The sequence below is a fragment of the Sinocyclocheilus rhinocerous genome, unplaced genomic scaffold, assembly GCF_001515625.1.
Source record: "Sinocyclocheilus rhinocerous isolate Xijiao unplaced genomic scaffold, SAMN03320098_v1.1 scaffold1304, whole genome shotgun sequence".
NCBI classification, from domain to species: Eukaryota; Metazoa; Chordata; class Actinopteri; order Cypriniformes; family Cyprinidae; genus Sinocyclocheilus; species Sinocyclocheilus rhinocerous.
Genome location: NW_015626916.1, coordinates 35,278 through 42,149, shown reverse-complemented (window position 1 = coordinate 42,149; position 6,872 = coordinate 35,278). Strand labels below are relative to the sequence as shown.

General features: G+C 33.2%; 1 protein-coding gene across 4 annotated transcripts in view; it reads left to right on the top strand.

The window, feature by feature from the left end:
* The window catches only part of LOC107720583 (heparan sulfate glucosamine 3-O-sulfotransferase 1-like), a 62,151-nt gene that overhangs the window by 34,442 nt on the left and 20,837 nt on the right, over nt 1-6,872 (top strand). The window contains exon 1 of one of the 4 annotated variants that reach the window (XM_016528325.1): nt 6,408-6,425. The exons of the other annotated variants lie outside the window; for them this stretch is intronic. The gene's annotated coding sequence lies outside the window, so the exon portion shown is untranslated. Of the gene's footprint in view, nt 1-6,407; nt 6,426-6,872 lie in introns of those variants that run through there. 4 annotated transcript variants of the gene reach the window in all.

The window sequence follows — 6,872 nt, the reverse complement described above, 5'->3', positions numbered from 1 at the left end:
GATATATATATATATATATATATATATATAATTGTTTTACTAAGATCCACTCAGAACACCACAGAAACTGAGTTACAGCATTGTTACAGTGACTTTTGCAGCACAGTTTCTTCAGGAAAAAGGAAAAATCTGTTTACTTTTCTTCTCTGAAAGCATCTCTCAATCTCTCTCGGTCTCAATTCAATTCAATTCAAAATTGACTGACTGCATGACTGTAAAAAAAATACAATATTGCCAAAGCTTGGAATATATGTGGAGAAACATAATAACAATGAAAAGATCAAAATAATAGAAAAAAACATTATAACAATTTAAACTTAAATAAGCAGTGTAACAAATTAGAACATGTGTGTACATTTGATACCACAGTGTCTAACATATAAACTCACACATGCTGAGGGTCACTGGTGTACAGTAGAGAAACACACTGAGGTCAGATACAATACACACAGTACACACATTCTTATGTCTCTCTCTCGCTCTGTCTCTCTCTCTTTCTCTCTCTCTCACTCTCTCTCACTCACACACACTCACACACACATGCGCACACACTCGCACAATATAGTCATATTATTATTATTATTATGGTTGTTGTTGTTTTTATAATATAAATAATAATTGTATATTTTCTAAAAAATATGTGCAATGTAATGATATATTTTTCCTCATTATTAATATTATTGTTATTATTTATTATTATATATGCAATAATTTATTTATAATATAATGCTATTTATTATTATTATTATTGTCATTATTTATATTTATTATTGTTATTATATTTTATGTTACATTTTTATAATATATGTTCTACCTATATTTTTATAGATGCAATAAAATATATTTTATTAATACATTATTATTATTATTATTATTATATTGCATATAATATTTTTTATAAAAATAAATGCAAAATACAGTTTCTCGGCATGAAATACTTTACTACTCTTTACTACTCTCGGCATGAAATACTTTAGATTCTGTCACCACTGGCAGGTGAAACAAACTTAATTTTCTCCCCTCCACTCCCTCACAGCTCAAATATTGAATGCATCCCGCCTCCTTTCCTCCGAGGCACAGCTTTGTTTACAGCCCTGATGAATTCAGAGCGTCTCCTCCCAGCTTTACTGATGGATCCGTCCCATCAGCTGGCAGTCAGCGTCTCCTCACAGACGGCTCTGGCTCTGCTGGCTTTATCTGTAGCATTTACTAAGTACATATTTACGAGCACACAACTCCTGCTCGAACAGCGGTGGGTTTGCAGGACGCCTGAACAAACACGGGCGGCGGAAACTGGATTAGTGACACATTAATGCCTGTATCTGTGTGATCCCAGCTGCAAAGATGTGCACAATATCTAACAATCGCATCTCGCGGGGGCTTGGCTCGAAAACGCATCCAACCTTCTCTAATGCTGTGTGTTCACTTAAGTGTAATTGCGTCCTCTGAGCAAATATCTCACACGCTTATGACTTGATTTGCTGATATCCCTTGAAATGTGCCACTTTTAAAGTGGTATTGATGCCGAAAACACGTTTCTGTCTTTTGTCATTAAATCGATGTATTATCACCCTCAATAATGATCTGATGGGCCTCATCAAAGATTTACACCCTCACAGCCATTTATCTGAAGCAGCTCTAGTTTTTATTCAATCAAGTCATTCATTCATTATGTATGTATGTGTGTGTCTCGGGCTGAATGAGAAGGAGAACCGCTCTGAATGAGTGAGAAAATGATAGGAAACGACTGTTTAAAGAGTTGATGAGAATGCACTGGTGAGATGCTAAATGTGCAATTACGCAAACCTGAGCAGCGCTAATCATTTTCTTCTGAACTAGAGGCGATTCAAAGATGAAGAGCAGCGCTATAGTGAGCAGTGCTCGCCTGAAGAATAACAGAAGATATATCAGAATACCAGAAAAAAATATATAGCACTTAAACCAATTTGCAGTTTCAGGTGGTTGCTATGCAGTTACTAAGGTGTTTGGAATGTTTTTTTTTATTGCATTACTCTTCAGTTGATAATGCATTCTATTGGTATGTGGTTGCTAGGATATTCTATGTGGTTGCTAGGGTTTTTTGTGGGATGTTAACCGGCCCAAGTCAAGTTTTCAATCTTTTAGATGCTGCAGACCCCCAAATATAATCATGCTTCTGCGAAGACCACCATCCTAAAATTTGACAAGACAGCTGTATATTTTAATTTACATTTGGTGTAAAATTAGGTCTAGAAATAATGTTGACTTAGAAATTGCTAGTACATTTTTCAAATAAATACAAAGAAATGGCAAGTCACACTGAATTAAACATGAAATTTTGAGGCAGAAAGACTGAAATGGTATTTTCTTGTAAAGCGTGCTGCAATAATATGTTTTATTTATAACTTCAAAAAATAATTTTCCTGGTGAATAAAGACAAAAAAAAAGTATATTATAAATGTCTGTAAAATATTATTTGAAAAATATGTATTTATTTACATCATGTATTATGTTGTTATTATAAATATATGTATTATTTCAAACAATTTTTACTTTATTTAGTTTAATTATATTTTTTGTTATTTATTTATTTTTAATTTTAATGTTTTTCTTCAAACTTTTTTGTCTCTAGCACAAACGTTATATAAATTATGTGCAGAAGTGTAGTACTTTGCATTGAGGGTTTTTTCAGTAGTAGTAGTAGTAATAATAATAATAATATGCAGAATTGCTAAATGCATAATACAGTTTCATGGTCAGTAATAAACATTTATTATTTATTATATAATATTTTATTTATTTATTTATTTTTAATTAATCTCCCATTGGTGGTAGGTGTGGCAAAAAAATATTTTGGACACCGATTTTAAAGTAGTAGTAATAATAATAATATTAATATGAAAAATTTAAAAATGCAAAATACAGTTACATGATCAGTAATGTGATTTAATATTTTGTGTGTTTTTCACCCCCAATTCATCTCCTGTTGGTAGGTGTGGCAAAAAATAATTATGATATTTAATGTAGTATAATATATATATATATATATGTGTAATGAAGTATAATGATATTTTAATATAGTAGTAACAGTTATTTAAAAATACTTTAAATGACATTTTTATTTAGTTACATTTTTTATTATTTATTTTTACATTTTTTAACCTTGTTTTTCTCTAAATGTTTTGGTTTAGAGGAAACGTATTTCTAGAACACGAACGCTGCAGGATAAATTGCGTGCATAAGAGGTTTTGTTCAAATCATTAACACTAACTATGAGCAATCGTAATAGTGATGTTTGCAGTTTGAGGGGAGATAATGTTGTTTCCTAGTGCACTCGAGGTAATTAAACGACATCGCATTGAGATATTGACCACAGAGAGGGCTGTCTGAAAGAGAGATGTTTTAATCGCAAAGCAAAGAGCACCGAGGCATTTTCTGATGTTTGCAGATGCTGGCGTTTGTTTTTCCTCGTGCAGATAATCGTTTGGCCTCTCATCCGTTCTCCAGCGGAGCAGAGATGCTGCTAAATGAGCAGGAGTGTTGTGTTTCTCGGCGGATTCTTCTCTTCAGATCTGACCAGGAGAAACGTTAAGAGACGGTTTAATAGATTGACGGGCCGTATGGAGACGAGTTGGAGGGAGGATCACGAGGTGTTTTGTTCGAGTGTTTTCACTTGACTGCCCTGTGGGGAAACGGCCCGTCGCTCAAGATTAGCCTCATGATGCTGAAGTGATGGAATCGTTTTGTTCCCAAACCTTCACAGACCGCTTTAGAGAAGCTGTTACAGCATTAACTAGATCGAAAGATTTAGTATTTAATCAAATATAAGTGTATTTGTATTCAGTGTTGTGTTCAGTCTAATTTGTAACACCCTGCATTGGCATCAACCTTCAAACATTGAGGATAGTAATCAAATTTTAGTCTTATATCAGTATTTGTTTATGTTAAATGAAATATAAGCAACAATATTTCTGTTTCAGGGTTATTATAGTTGTATTTGTTTATTATTATACTAAAACTGAAACTAAAATTAAAACCATAAAAAATGTCTTTACTTGAAATAAAATGTTCACTGAAATCAAATTGAAAAAGAAAGCAATAAAATATAAAAAACGTATTTCGGCTAGTTGCAAACACACACACACACACACAGAGAGAGTTCAGCTGTAGTTTTAGTTTATATATATTTACCACAGTTTTTTCTGGTCCTGGAATCTGATTGGTTGAGAGCCTTTTCCAGCAGTGCGATATTCTAGTGATAACAGAACTCCAACCGTTTCAACGTTTGTATCACTCCGCTTGCGGTATTTCTCACAGCGAGTGTCATGGCGGACGCCCAAATCCACTATAATTTAATAAATAATACTGTTTTTGTGTCACAGAATGTAGTTTTAAGAGTTTGAGATAGTTTAAGAATGTAGTTGTTTAGACTTCAGATATGCAGCTTGTTAATAAATATAACGTCTATTTGAAAATGACATCATCTGGAATTTGAAGATCTTCGGCCAGATCTTCTGGAAATCACCGCTGGCTCTGATGTCTCTATAGTGGTTAAACATGAGATATAATTCGTTTTGGTAAATCTAACAGACAGTCTTTGGTCTCATTAATCTATTATTTGTTTCAGAGCGAATAGTTTTGGCTGAGAGCAAAATCTCATCACGTTATATTTTATGTAACTTTAATGCTGTATATCAGAACTCTGCCTATTTAGTATTGGGAAACAGTGTGTGTATGTTCGTGATGGTGATTTTAGTGACATTATTCCCTTATTAGTCATAAGAGACTGTTTTTCTGAGTGAGTCCGCAGTAAAGACTTTTATATTGAAAGAGACTGAAACAGGGTTATAAAGAAGGAAGTTCTTTTTACTTTCAATAACAGCTTGTAAGACGCAGTTAAGAAATGCAGTGAGCAGCTGTCATCAGAAATCACCCTTAACAGATGAAAGCTAGTATGACAAAGATATCGCTTTCCTCAGCGGACATTCAATCTCATGTTTTATTGTGAATATGAGATTGAGCTGAAGAATGAATGCTGTATCAGATGCAGGTAATCACACTCGCTCAGTCCATCTCTTTCATAATACTCTACAACTCGCTCAGTCCAGCTCTCTCTCATACTACTCGAATCTACATAATACAGTGAACTTTTAATACAGTAATACAATAAGCTTTCAATGAAGCAACTCAACGTTCCTTCGTTACTAGTTCTAAAGTGACATTTTCAAAATAGTAAAGGAGGCTTGGGTTCAGCTGTTAAACTGTCAACTTGAGAATTGAATCAATGGCAGAAGAAAGTAGTTTGCACAAAAGATGGTTATTAAAGACACCCTGTTGTTGTTTATGTACTTACACACTCGTGCCATCAAACTGTTGTATAAACGCACAACAAATGAACGTACAACAGTTCGATGACACGAGTGTGTAAATACATAAGAAACACTGCTGCTCATGTGATATTGCTCACACACACACACACACACACACACATATATATATATATATATCATTTTTTTAGTACGAAAAATGACAATGTACAACAAAATCGCAAAATTAAAATCAAATGAAAAATATAAAAATAAAAATTTATTCAATTTATTAAAAAATATATATAATGGTATCTCAGTAATACTGAAATAAGTTTGAGGTCAGTAAGATGTATGTTTTTGAAAGAAGTCTCTTCTGCTCACCAAGGCTGCATTTACTTGATCAAAAATACATTAAAAACAGTGAAATATTATTAGAATTTAAAACAGCTGTATTCAATGTGAATCTCTGTTAAACTATAATTTATTTCTGTGATCAAAGCTGTATTTTCAGCATCATTACTCCAGTCTTCAGTGTCACGTGATCTTCAGAAATCATTCTAATATGCTGATTTGCTGCTCGAGAAACATTTCTGAGTATTATCAATGTTGAAAACAGTTGTGCTGCCCAATATTTTTGTGGAAACTGTGATGCATTTTATTTTTCAGGATTCACAGATGAATAGAAAGTTCAAAAGAACAGCATTTATTTGAAATAGACATTTTGTAACATTATAAATGTCTTTACTGTCACTTTTGATTAATTTAATGCATCCTTGATGAGTAAAGTATTAATCTTACTGACCCCAAGTGGTAGTGTACATGTAACAATGCCCTAGAATTTGGCCAAAACAAGGTATCTTATCTGCGATGCCTTGAAATGCTGTCTAGATGAGGAGCTCAGTGGGTTTTGACAGTGTATATCACATTAGTTTTGTAGTTGCTCATGCACGCTCAGAGATTCTGACACATAACCTTCCCGTCCCTGGCGGTGGCGTTACTGGGGTTTAACGCAGGAGTTTACAGATGATGTTATGCCACATCCTGAGTGTTTGGTTCCTGCAGGGCTGATGACTGTCATAGAGAAGATCCGCTCATCTGCCGCGTGAACATACATCGCTGCTGGAGTCGCGGAGGGAGGTTTGAACGTCTGCTTAATTAAGAGAGCTGCGCTCATGTTCAGGTCTACTGATAAACCAGCAGAACACAACTAACGTCTTCATAAGCCTAAATGAGGAGCTGAGATACGGTTTGAACCTTAGAAACATCACAAACAGGGTTCAAAATGAACAAGTAAACAATTTGAAAAACTCATTTTAATAAAAAAATTAAATTAAATTAAATAATTTGTCACAAGGACAAAAATATTTATTTAAATAATAATAATAATAGTGGTAGTAATAATAATAATATGGAAAAATGCAAAATACAGTTTCATGGTCAGTAATAAATATTTATGAATGCATGTTTATTTATTTATTTGTTTTCAATTCATATCCCTTTGGTAGGTATGGCAAAAAAAATAAAAATAAAGTCAAAGACAAATATAATAATAAAAACCGTAATGATAATAATAATAATAATAAT